Source organism: Mycetomoellerius zeteki, unplaced genomic scaffold (assembly GCF_001594055.1).
Source record: "Mycetomoellerius zeteki isolate Tzet28-1 unplaced genomic scaffold, Tzet1.0 scaffold316, whole genome shotgun sequence".
In the NCBI taxonomy this organism is placed as follows: domain Eukaryota; kingdom Metazoa; phylum Arthropoda; class Insecta; order Hymenoptera; family Formicidae; genus Mycetomoellerius; species Mycetomoellerius zeteki.
Window position 1 is genome coordinate 1,285,593 of NW_017257301.1, and position 13,720 is coordinate 1,299,312.

Consider the following 13,720-nt stretch of genomic DNA (forward strand, 5'->3'; position numbering starts at 1 on the left):
AATAAACTTTTATTAAAATATGTATTAAAATTGATAATCCTAGATCATTACATGTCAAAAAATTTTTCAATATCGTATTCGATAACAAATTTTATGCATTAAATGTAACTGCCGTTTCTGAGTTTAGGACAATGATAATCCGAAGATAAATGGCTTGGTAAGGCTATCAATTAAGAAGGACGAAAATTTATAATCTCCGTATTATGAATTTAATTGCCGCGCGTCTCGGTTTCCTCTAGTCTCGGTCGCTTGTCGTACAGTAACATTTAAAAGAGCCCATAATTCTATCCGCGTAATATGGCGGATCATCCTTCCGTGCTCGGGGATTATGTTAAACATCGCATCCATCTAGACATCCATATTTTTTCCCTGAGACTTTACTTGCCGAACACCAAGTTAAGATATAGCAATGGTACTTAATCGTGCAGTTATCCGAGCTATTATAAAAAGAATTCCTATTAACTTTGTTTTTCTTAAATCACGCTGAAATTGAGCTTAACGCGTAGTATCAGATTATACAACCATGATAAGAAAATATTCTTCCAATACGATCTCCGCGCGAATTGAAGCAAGTCCCGATCATTAATCTCGCGCACCATTTTCTTATAGTCGAATCTAATTTAATTAAAGTCACTCTAATGATGATTTCTAATGTGTACTTAATGAAAAACAAGAACAAGATAAATGTTTTCAAACTGTTTTCATTAAAACAAAAAATATCGAATAACTACTGCATGAATTACAATAATAACGCTTCATAAAACATTAATTAGAAACGTTAAATTCATAAATTCTTATTTAAAATGGATAGTTTTCATCTAGCTTATCGTTTAAACACACAATTTAATTTCTAATGATATTCATTAGATGGAAACTTTTTATGATTTCCACGTCACCGCGCCGACACGTTGGCAATTAATTTGTCAAGAAACAGGAACGGGGGCTCGTGAAAATTCTATCGTTGCGTGTCCGACTTATGTATGAAAATATCGTGCCTTTTTACCGCATCACACCACGAATGCTTTTTTAGCGATTCCTGTCAGCTGCAACGATAAATTCCTATTATTCTCGAAAAAGCTCCTCCCAACTCAGCCACGCGCCACGCCACGAACACATTTGTACAACGAATTTTCGGACAAATCTGTATTTTTTTGCGCAACGAGGAACCGATATCTCTCTCCCTCGGGCGAAAGATGAAATTATTTTTGCGTTACTCATCTTTAAATATGCCGATATATTTTTATCTTATTAAATTTAACAGCGAGGTTTCTTTTGCGACATTTCGAAAGCTTCAGAGTTTCCCCATCCACTTGTCGCGAATTTACTCGCATGGCGCGTGATCGCGTTTCATACAAAAGAGTGCTGTCTGATACCGAAAGAGATATAAAAATCGCGGAAATGATTTCGCTGCTGTAACAATATTATGCATGCAAGAACGTACTCACGATTGCGATCTACATGCATAACACGTGCACCCTGCTGGCGCCGTATGCAGTTCGCGATTCCGAGGTTAACAGATCTCACCTTCGCGAATGCAATACTGAGGATATTGTCTAGCGAAAAATGATGTTAATAATTTACTTACTCAATTAGTCAGCTAAATAATGAAGTTACGCTAATACGCTCTAAATTCTTTGGAGTGAAATCTTTAAAGCAGGCTTGTCCAATTGCAGCTCCGGAACCAAAATGCAAAGCCATCGACGTAAAAAAATCAATGTGAGTAAGATTTTAAGAACTATAAAGTGTTGATAAGAGCGTCCCTTAAATGCGTATCAACACTTTACAATCCCCGAAATCTTACCTACATGAATTTTTTTGCGTCGATGCTTTGCGTTTTGGATAGGCCTGCTCTAAAGAGTGAAAATTGAACTAATCTTGAAAAAGAGTGGTTTAATTTTGAATTTTTAAGAATGAGATTTCACTCTTCAGAGTGAGATTCACTCTAAAAGTTTTAAAGAGTACACACATTCACAAAGTACGACATTGCGCATCATTTTTCTTCACCACAACATTATAATTTTTTTAATGTAAGCATTTGTGAAACAAGCAAAATTCCGGCGACCGTGGTTCTCGATTAAACTGACGAAATGATATAGTTGACACGGCGATCCAGTCCCGATCCCCGAAACGGCTCAGTTGATTGACCTCGAAGCTAAATTTGCCTAGCGATCGCAACTAAACAGGCGCGTACCTAGTTACTAGACTATCGATATGACATTTTGGCTCACAGTTATTAGGTAAATCTAAATGTGTATACACAGCCTGCTAAAATTTACATTCAAGTAGCTAGGCGAAACTTAATGTTAATGAACTCAATGTTAATGACTAGTTTACTTATTGTTAGAAAGGTATTCTCTCCTTAAATAATTCCTTTGTTTTCGTTAAAACCAAAATATTTTTCTGTAAGCTTTTATCTGTAAAACATCCCTAATTTACATAAAATAAGTTCTTGAATTCTTAAAATTCACTTAGAATTCGTTACGCTGCGTTTTAACTGTGTGGAAAGTCGATTAAACTGCGAAGTCTACGTGCCAAGAAATTCGCAGCTAACAGTCGCCACTGTTTTTACAATGTGTGATGATTATGCGAACTCATTTTCATGAGATAGAGAGACTGAGAGGGAAGTCGACCGAGTTTTCTCGGTCCTTTGTGCCCGTTTTGCCGCATTGCTAATCGGAAAACGGATGCAGCTACACTGACAGAGCGGAGTTTAGCCGATGAATCAAAACGTAGTTTGTGTGTCGGGTAATGTATCACGCGAGGCTCGCCGAGTATGTAAAGAAGCTGCTGGCATCGTACATAGTAGTTCGAATAAACTACATATTGATAGCGCGCGTACCTCTCTCTCTCTCTCTCTCTCTCTCTCTCTCTCTCTCCTGGCGACACGTGTCGCGGTGCATAGCAAGCCGAGTAAATGCATCTGTCATTAGAGCGCAAAATAAGCGCTACCGTCATCGGCTAGCTCGTCAGGAATTGGCCGAAGAGACAACTCGCTTCTCCCCCAGATTAGCGCAAGAAGACCGCGAGAGGCAGAACGTTGCAAATTAATTCTGATTTCCCACCGACAGAAAAACAACAAAATAACTTTTTAATCTTTTCTAAAATTGAGAATGGATAAATACATTATAAATTCGTATTTATTTAATGCATTGATTGCCAATGTTTTAATATGAACATAAAAATAAATAAATAATATTTTAATCATTGGTTTTAAATAAAACTTGTGTTACTTTATCGTTACTAAAAAACGTTTAAATATTATCTGTGTACGGATTATATGCGCTAAGTTCTATGGAGAGATTGGTAAAAAATTAATTTTGTCGAGCTACATATTAATTCAATTTGTGACAAAGAACCATTTCTTAAAATTTGTCATACTTATTTAAAGTCACCCTGTACATGAATCGTCCGAAACTCTTTATACAAACATCTTCATCGATATAACGAGCGTACAAAATATAATTCGAGAAGGATCTCGTGTCCGTCCTTTGTCTCGTAAGATATGTCTGTCCACCGCCATCTATCACTACTACGATGCTGTGAATAGAAAAACATAGGATTCCGTCAGACCCTATATGTCTATATACGTAGGATGGAATCATGGCATATACACACACACACACACACACACACATTAGGAGATAGCGTAATGAAATTCGCCAATTTATTTCGTGACCGCATCATTATTAAGACATCTCGAGCCAAACCACCGACTTAATGAAATTCATTAATCCAGCCAGTACATTCCGCAGGGAGATTCACGCGAGCTCAAGGTCACTCAGTGATCTGCGTTCGCGAGCATTCTCAAATAGCAGAAAACTCCTTATCCCTTTTAATAGTCCTTTTAAACGGCGTTGCCATTCATTTCCTTTGAAGCTGTCGCGACGTGAACAGTTTTATCATACTTGATCTTCTTCATTATACAGCCTTCGCGCTGAACCTGCAAAGCTTACCGCGAGGCCTATAGTGTAGAAATACTTTATTTAAAGCTTTAACGCGAAACGTTTAAAATTGAAAACAATTTTAAAAACAACTGCGAAACATTGAACGCTTAAAATAGTTCGCGAACTTTGGGCTTGGAAAATATTTAGACATACCAAAATATTTATATCATATATTATGTAGTAGATTGTTTCTTATAAACAATTATTTTTATACATTTTGTGCATGATGTATATAATATCATGTTTATTTATATTATAATATGTATTTATTGTTTTCTATACGTTAAATTTATTAGTTGATTAAGAATTATTAGCCTCGTATATTATAATTATTAAGAATTAGGTTAATATTAAAATTTTTATCAAAATGTTAATATTATATTAACCCAAATGTTATGTCATATCTTTTCTTTTAATGAAAGTTTAGAACCCAAATTCTTAAGCTTGATATTAGCTTCTTTCATTCAATAGTTGTATAATCTAATATAACATCGTCACGAAATATAATGATCTTGTGATTCTTAATTCAAACTCTTTAATTTTCACAGAACTTGTTTCATACGAGAAATTGGGAATTCATAATAATGGAAACATCACGGTATCGATGTTGTGCATTTCATTGAATGTCTTTTTATTTTATGATAGATTGAAACTTTTATTCATTTTAAATTAATTAAACACTCGGTAGAAAGAAAGTGAATGTCTTGCCGGCATCAACAAACACGATGTTCGACAAAATCTAGTTAAAAAAATGTATCTTAATATAAATTTCGCGATATAATCGAACGTAAACGTTTACCTTAAAACCGGCGCGCGAAACTTCAAAATGGGGTCGACGTCGTTCTTCTCGAACTGCAACTTTTAAAGCATTTTTTGCCGCGCTGTTTATGAAACGACTGTATTGGCTGAAACATCTGTCGCCGAAACGATCCAAGTCTTGAAATGAGCCCGAACCGTCTCTGTGTTACACGCCATGTTGAGCTTTGTTAATAATAATTGGTGGATGGTTAATAATAATTAGTGATTACGTGATAAATCTTAGGAAGACAATTTCTTTGTACATAACTTAAATTTTTATATATCGTTGTCAATTTACTTTTTGTTATCTATTAGAATTTAAATTGTAGATACAAAGTAGGTATTAAGAAAACGTTAATTTTAATTTCAGTAATATTAATTTTAATTTAATTACATTAATTTTAATATTAATTTAAGAAAAAATTAATTTTAATCATCTTTCATATAAACTTAAATTTTTTATATTATATTATTTTGAATTTATCAATTATTATCTGTTAAAATTTAAATAGATGCAAAACAAGTATTTAGAGAACATTAATTTTAATCATCTTTCATATTTGAATATGATTCTGATAATGAGTTATTATTTCAGGATGTAGACGCTTTTGATTAATTGTTTCATGAAAGACGTATTTAATATATGTTGAATTACAGCAAAAGAAAATATAATATTATTTTCTTTTTTCTCTTCGTACGTAATTCTATATTCTTGTCATGTTTTTGCCACGATCGAATTTGTACTTTATATTGTACCTTATATTGCTATTTAATAATATTTAAATGTTTAACACGATACAAAAATAAAAATCAGAAATATCCATGTTTGAAATTCGAGGATCACTGACATATTTAATGTAAAGACACCCGCCAAGTTAAACGACCTCGCAAAATGTTAGGTGCGAGGACGGGATAATCGTCTTATATAATCTCACCAATTTCCTCTGGACAGTGCAACAATTGCACGAATGTGATCGATAAACCAGAAATTTTTACAGATCTCTGAAAATCACCAAAAGAGAGAGAGACACAACGCCGCTATTTCTCATGTTTTATTAACGAAAAGAATCATTTGAATACACAGTGACGTGACACTAATCTTAATCTCAAATTTCTCTCGAAACCAGCACCTCTACTATTCTAAAAAAAACATCGATCCTCCTCCAATTACACATTAAACGTATCCGAGTTTCAGTAGAACGCTCATCTAAATCTTCGCGCGTTTCTTCCAAGCAATTCAAACGCACGATCAGCATCAAGACATCTCATAGATCGATCGACTCCGACGATAAAGAGATAATCGCTTCCGTTAATTTTTGACAGCACTTCTGTCGATCCTCGAAGAGGACGACTGTCGATCCCACCATCAATTATCCCCTCGGGACAGGGGAAGATAGGGGGCAGAATTGCACTTACCACATATCTTCCTCGGCGGCGGAGCACGACGATTGCGTTGCGTATTATGTGAACCGCCGGGCGTATCCGCTCGTCATATCCGCGCGTACACTCGCACTCGCACTCGCGCGCGGCTCCGCTCCCTGCTGCCGCGGTGCTTCGCCACTCGTGCGAGAAAAAATTCACCCTTTCTCCCCTCCTCGTTTCTAGCCTCTGAGGACCACTCGATCACGCCGGCCTCTCGGCCCGGCACCACTTCCGTTGATTTACGCAGAGCGCAACGCACCCTCTTCGCCCGAGCAGCTTCGCTTCCACCCTTCTCGCACCCTCGCACGCGCGCGACGCGCGTGTGTATCTCACCCAACAATACCTCCCTCGTGGCGCTATGTCGCGGACGCTCGCTACCTCCTGGACACAGTACGAGAGCACCCACTGTACTACAACACCAACACCAACACCAACACCACCATCACCACCACCAACACCACCACCACTACCACCACCACCGCCACCAGGCACGACGACCGGTACACTACACGATGGAAGACGTGGGGAAAACTGAGCGCGGGCGCACCACCGTCACACGTTCTGCTACCACTCCTTTTCGCTTCTTCTATTCAGCTCTCTTTCTCCCCTTTTCTCTCTTTCTCTCTCTTTCTCTTTCTTCTTCTCTTTTCCTCTTTATAGGCTTCTCTTTCCATTCCTCTTCTCATAATGTTCTATCTCCATCCTGCTGCCTCCTTCTGCTATCTCGGTCTCTCAGTTCTCTTGACGCGGCCTCTCCTGCCTCGTATAAACTTATAAATAGATATCTAGGTGCGTTCTATTATATTTATATATCGCGGCTCTCTTTCTCGCGCATACATGCTGATGAGAGAAGGAGAAGGAGAGAAAAAGAGAGAGAAAGACAGCGCGAGCGTGAGCGCGACACCGCTCTCTTGCAGAGGTAAAGACCGATCCCGCGTGCGTGCGTGCGCGTTACGCGCTTCCTTTACATATCCTCGAGAAGAGCACCCTTCTCGATCTCGATGTACTGGACTCTCTTCACGAAGAGGGATTCTCAGCAATGAAATTCCCGCTCGGCGCGAGGGTACCCAGAGAGAAAGAAGAAGAAGAGCTGTGTCACTTGACGACGACGTCGACGACGGCGTCGGAAAGGCGACGTCTGCGATCGTCTAGTCGGATCAATCGTGAATTTCTTTCCCTTTCTTTAGCCCTCGCACTCTCGCGACGACGAAGAGAACAACGAGGAAATATCTTCACCCTTTCGAGTCTTCCTCCTTCCCCGAGCTCTTCGCTTTCTCGTTCTCTCTCGCTACCTCCCCTTCGACCTCGCCTCCCTTCGCGGCTCACGGCAAGCAACCCCGATGTCACTGCACCGCTCTCTGTCTCGCTCGAGCACCCGTACGGCCAGTGCTCCCTTCTCCTATATATACGCGCATTCCACCGTGTTGGTGGTCTCGCCCCGCGTACACGTTTCTCCTCGATGATGCGCGCCGGGATAGTCCGAAATCCGGCAAACAAATTTCCAGCGCGGAGGTCGACGACGACGTCGTCCGACCGGAGCAGGCGAAGAGCGGAGGATCTGTTTTCCGCGGACGCGACGCACAGGCTGGACGGCGACAACGGCACACGACGACACTCCACGCTCTCCGCACTCGGACGATATGCCGCCGGCACGACGCCAGCGACGCCTGGCGTCGCGACGCCCACCCCCGCTCCCGTCCGGTGCGAGACGCCGCGAGGCGACGCGAACTCGTGCGAGCGCTATATAGCCGACCATAGCGAGGGTGGCGGTGGTGAATGTGTTACCAGCCACCGTGCCGAAGAAGTGGCGGATTTAAAGCGGGATGCTCGGAGAAAACTGAGAATCGTTTGCATTTTACTTGTCAAATTTATAAAGACATTTATTTTCTAGCTGTTCTCAATGATAATTTACAATCGCAACACGAGACTTTTCTTTCCTCGCAATTTTCGCATTTGCGTTCCAATGTCTTTCCTCGCGTCCGGTATATCAGTAGTTATTGCTACTAGAAATCAGACAAGTGGTAAGGATCATACAGGGAACAGCCCGTGTTCAATAGCACGTGACACTTACATTAATTATAGTCACAACGCAGGAGTAAAACTTCATATATTGTTTCGTGCAACCCGGATTTGAAATTTTTTATCTTTCCATTCGGAAATTTAAACTTATATTATTTGTTTAATTCATATATAAGATAATGAGATTTAATATGAGATTAATTTTTATTTTATAATTATTAATTTATATAAGTATCAGGATTATTAAAAAATTTTATGACAAAATTTATTTCAGTTGATATATAACTAAGTACTATAATGCAATATAAGGTTGAGCGCGAATAGATTACACAACTGCAAAGTTACATAACTTAATGCAAATTACATAATTACATAATTATTACAAATTTTTCCTTGAGTAATTATTATTACCAGTATCGTTGTCGTTGACAAAGCTGCTACATTGGAATTTCTTCTACAATGAATTTGATATCGTTTGTAACAGGCCAGAAATGTTCCTTTTTCTTTTTTATATAATACTTTCTTTATATAGTAAGGGGTCTTTTAGAGATAAAAGAAAATTGTATTCCTCTCCTGAGATTTTTGTCAGTTAGATCTCGTGAGATTGGTGCTAGAACGAGAGGAAACAGGTAACGAAGATGGAAGGAAAATCGGCAAGATACATGCGCGAATCGACGGACCACGCGCGTAAGGAAAACACTCCCTCGCCCTCGGTAGAATGACAACTACGGCAATGGTCGGCGGAAAAATTTATTTTCGACCCATTTCAGTCGACCCACTTTTGCACACGCTGCGTGAGGGGGGGGAATCGCTGAGTTTCCATACGTAGCTCGCGAGGCACAGAGGCGGATAATCTAGCAAAGAATGCTTCGCTCTTCATCCCACATCATCCTTCGAAATTCTCTCGCCCTTTACAATGAAACGTAATTATTGTTAATCCTTTCGAGAGGGAGGAGGAAAAGAGAGAACGGAAAAAGTAGAATTAATACCTATAAATAAATACATATGTCAGCAGCAATAAAAACGAACTGCACAGAAAATTCTTACATAAATTTTCGTATGCGATCATACACTGTCAAATTTATAGTGTGAAATTAAAGCTAATTTAAATCGCCACTGTTTCTACTCAATATATCGTTATTTTATACTAAAATAATAGATAAATTTGACATTATATAGTGTCAAATTGTTTTAGTATAAAATAACGATATATTGAATAGAAGCATGAGTGGCAACTCAAATTAAATTAAATTTAACAGCGTAGAAAGAAAAGAGTTGTTAAAACAATTAAAAACTTCACTGATTGAGCAAATCTACACCCGTGATATACAGACAGCCAGTTTTCTATGTTAAATTAGTAAAGTTTTACATCTGAAAAAAATTAGTAACAAAAAATTATAGACAATAGCTGCATGTAGCAGAAAAATCAGCTTTGCAACTGTTGTAAAATTCTTGAATATGATTAATTTATACATTTATAGATCCAGTGAGAAATTATGGGCAAGACCATATAATCATATTAAAAATTTTACAACAGTTGCAAAGCTGCTTTTTCTGCTGAACGCAGCAATCATTACAATGGTAACTATGAAGTTTAAGGGAGCCGCCCAATGACCTTGATCTTGACATATATTGTCAAGGTTATCGCCTTGAGTGACCTTGAGGAAGCCATCGGACGTTACTCGTTAAAAAGTTATAAACAAAAAAAATTTAAGAAATAATGTTTCATTTCTGCTATATAAAATCAAAATTTTCTGCTTTAAAATGAATTTCCTGCTTTAAAAACATTATTTTCTTATATAATCTTTGTTCTAAGGCAGAAAATTTATGATTTTGCAACGACTCTTCATTTAAAATGATACTTGTACTAAAGCCATCGCGTAAAAAGTCGTTACTTATAATGATCGAATTCACGCTTTTTTCGACATTATCTATGTATCCATTTCATGCTAATTAAATTTCTTTACAAATTAATATTGCTTTTTATTTTCTTTCCTTATTGAAGGAGGTGGCTGTTATACAGTGTATGTTCGTTATAGAGTATATGCAGAGTAAAGCAGAAAAAATATTTTCTGCTTTAAGAACAAAAATTATATAAGAAAATAATGTTTTTAAAGCAGGAAATTCATTTTAAAACAGAAAATTTTGATTTTATATAGCAGAAATGAGACATTATTTCTTAAACTTTTTTGTTTATAACTTTTTAACGAGTAACGTTCGACGCTAAAACTTTCTCAAGGTCACTCAAGATCATGATCTTGACAACATATGTCAATTACCGTAACAATAGCATAATAAATTTGTTAACATAGCAAAGATAGTTTTTTACGAAAATCAGCCTAATACATAGATCAAAATTTTTAATAAAATTTTTAATAAAATTTTTAATAAGACATGCTAGCTAAAAGACGCATATTTTTTATAATTGAAGAAAACTTGTTACTTTAGCAATTTTTATTATAACAAAAATTAACTAAATTTGTATACTGATAATTGCTTACAAACATAATTCCTTTGTTGAACCGTGAAATCTTTTTAATTATACATAAATGTTGAATTCGCGCAAGCTGTAGCTTTGCTGAATCAACCAATCTACTTTTTTCCGTGATTATTTTTACGTAATGTAAAATATAACTATATATGCACATATATATATAATCTAATTTATATATAACTATATACTAAAGTTTATTTTTTAAATCGCACGAATTTCTATAATTGTAAATATAGAATTTACGATTATTGTTTTCACAATAACTTGCGTAATGAATGTACTGTGAGTTTCATAAAAAGATAAAGTTTAAACGAGATAATTGTTTACGTTTTTCTGCGAGTTTTGGCTTTTTCAGGTCCGACCCATTTTTAAGGGTACAAATTCCATCACATCCAGCGTTACACGAGAACGGAACTTATTTGTTAAGTAGGGGATGGAAAATCAGATAAGCTTGCTGCTTTATTTTCATGTCACGTACCAATGTCTTGTTTCTGATCTTTTTACATCTTAAAAGAATTGAATTCATATATCTTTAAGAAAAATTCTTTTAATACGTAAATGTCGTAAGTAATATCAAGTAATAAGTTAAATAATAATAATAAACGTAATGTTAAATTAAACAAAAGTTTTATGAATAATAATGATACGTTTTATTCAAATATAGTTTGTGGCAGATCCGAGGACTGCCTAGGAATATTATATCATAATAAGATAACGCAAAAAATTGAATTTAATGTAATCTTATGAAATAAAATTTCACATATCAGATAAAATTAAAATTTATTAAATGATAATTGTTTGCAGAAGGTATACATTATGTCTTCAGGGAAATTAGGATAAAACGATAAATAGCGAAAGTATCACTTAACATTACGGTTATCGCGTACATTATCGCCTATACATAAGGGATATGTATTTTTACAAGATGTAAGTACTATCGATCACGAAATTACGTCGCAAGAAATATCAGTGCCGACAATTTAAGTCTCTCTTCGGTTGCACTACCACATTTTCTCTTTTTTTTCGATATATTTATGTAAGATCACGAGATATTATTCATAAAAAAAAACATTAGCAATGCGATGGTCATGCGACAAAATAGGGAATTTTTGCAATAACGTGAATCCAGATACGGTGAACGCTAAAGTCACATTATTTCTTTCCTTAATTAGTTGTTAAGAAGAAGATAACTTGACCTTAGCGTTCACTGTATCTGGATAAACGATATTGCAAAAACCCCCTATTAAAAACTGTTTCGCAATTAATATTAGCCAGTATTCGCAATAAAAAAAACCGAGTGAATAAATATAATTAATTATTAATAATTAATAAATATAATTAATGATGTATTAATATTAGTAATTAATATTAAAAATTAATATTGTATTTGATTAATCAATATGACGATCAGGAAAAATTTCAAGCAATGAATTAAAATGCATTTATATTAATTGCAATTAGACATTATAAGTTAGAAAAAGTATCAAGTATCGCCACCGGTGATAATATTTCAGCGACAAAATGAATTAATTAAAATTAATGCGTACGTGTAATTACTGCAATGTCATTTTTATTGTCTCTAACTTGTTTAAAAATATTGATACCAGCATTCATTTTGATTACTATCGATTTGATTTATCAACATGAGAACGGCATTCGATAGTGAGTTTATCAACGTTTCATTATTAGGTAAAGCAATAATTTCTAGAGCCGGACGGTGCTGCGGAGAATTTGCAAATCGTTCCCCGGTAACCACTTCCTATCCGACAGCTACCGCGGTCCACAGACAGTGTGCGGTCTACCTCTGGTATCTTCTCTAAATATACGATCGGTCGACGGATAACATCCTTGACTGCTAAACGCCACACGAAGAGGACTTGCTGCGAGAACGACCCTCTTTGCGCGCGTCGTTTATCTACAGCAGCGGTATACTTGCGCTGCATAATGGAATCATGTAGGTCACACCCGACGAGATGTGTGCGTGTCAACACAACGGTATTCGCAATGTTGCCCGTAACCGACCGTCACGCAATAATAGGCGTATACTCCGGCGATTTAATATTATCCGACGAAGTGAACACCGCCTCGTCTCACGTTGTCTTCTCTCCTGCGAACAGACTCGCGTGATTCTCATTTCGATCCTCGTGCTGACGCAAAAGGTGCAGTTGGAAAGTATTTGAAAGCTCATTTTACAATTGCGTAAACGTAGTTGTAAGTGAATGTAAGAATTAACTAATCATAGTCAAAAACGAGAAGAATATTCAACTGCGATTCTTATCAACTATATAATCACAACTACAATTACCCGCAAGTAACACACCAAGTCAAGAGAAAGTCGAAATGATTTTATTTTATGACGTCATGAAAATCAAAATGATGATTTTTAGTTACAAAATTTTACTGTTTATTGACTTTAAGAATCAAAATCATTTTGATTTTTTGATCGAATGAGCCCTCAGAGTCGATTGTGTTTCAAAATGAGATGAAAATTATAAAAGAGCAAATTCACTAGAATATTTATAATTTCATTAGTCAACACTTAGAGAATTTGTTTACTTTTATAATTTTCACTGATTTAAAGATACACAATCGACCCCCCGATCTTCAACGTAAAAGGAAAATTAATTTACCACGTTGACTGTGAGCGTGTTCAACCGAACTTCTACTTGCGCAGGAAATTTGAAACCGTAATAGAAGTTTACATCGTGATATCGATTCACTTCCTTTAAATCTCATCAAAAAACTTGAAGCAGATAAACTCGAGACGACGAAAAATAAGATCCCACTTGGAAAAACTTAAATGACACATTGTGCTGCTTTTCTTTCGCGAGATTACTTATGCGGAACGAAATTAGATAATTATACGTTGTTGTACGCAAATGTTAGGCATTTTATGCGTCAGCTGACATTTCTTGGAAAGCATTCCCGACGTGCTCACGACGTTATACACGCGATTGCTATTTACAAGGCGATGCGTGTAACACGTTCCCGTTTGATCGGACACGAGAGAAGTCCGAGAGTCGCGTTAAAATTCCGCTCCGCA

General features: G+C 36.5%; 1 protein-coding gene across 4 annotated transcripts in view; it reads right to left on the minus strand.

Moving 5' to 3' along the window:
• Nucleotides 1-6,717, minus strand: part of Ca-alpha1D (Ca[2+]-channel protein alpha[[1]] subunit D) — a 65,983-nt gene extending 59,266 nt beyond the window's left edge. For all 4 annotated transcript variants that reach the window (XM_018451677.1, XM_018451676.1, XM_018451675.1 and 1 more), the window contains exon 1: nucleotides 6,159-6,717. The gene's annotated coding sequence lies outside the window, so the exon portion shown is untranslated. The remainder of the gene's footprint in view (nucleotides 1-6,158) is intronic.
• Between the last annotated feature and the right edge of the window lie 7,003 nt (nucleotides 6,718-13,720).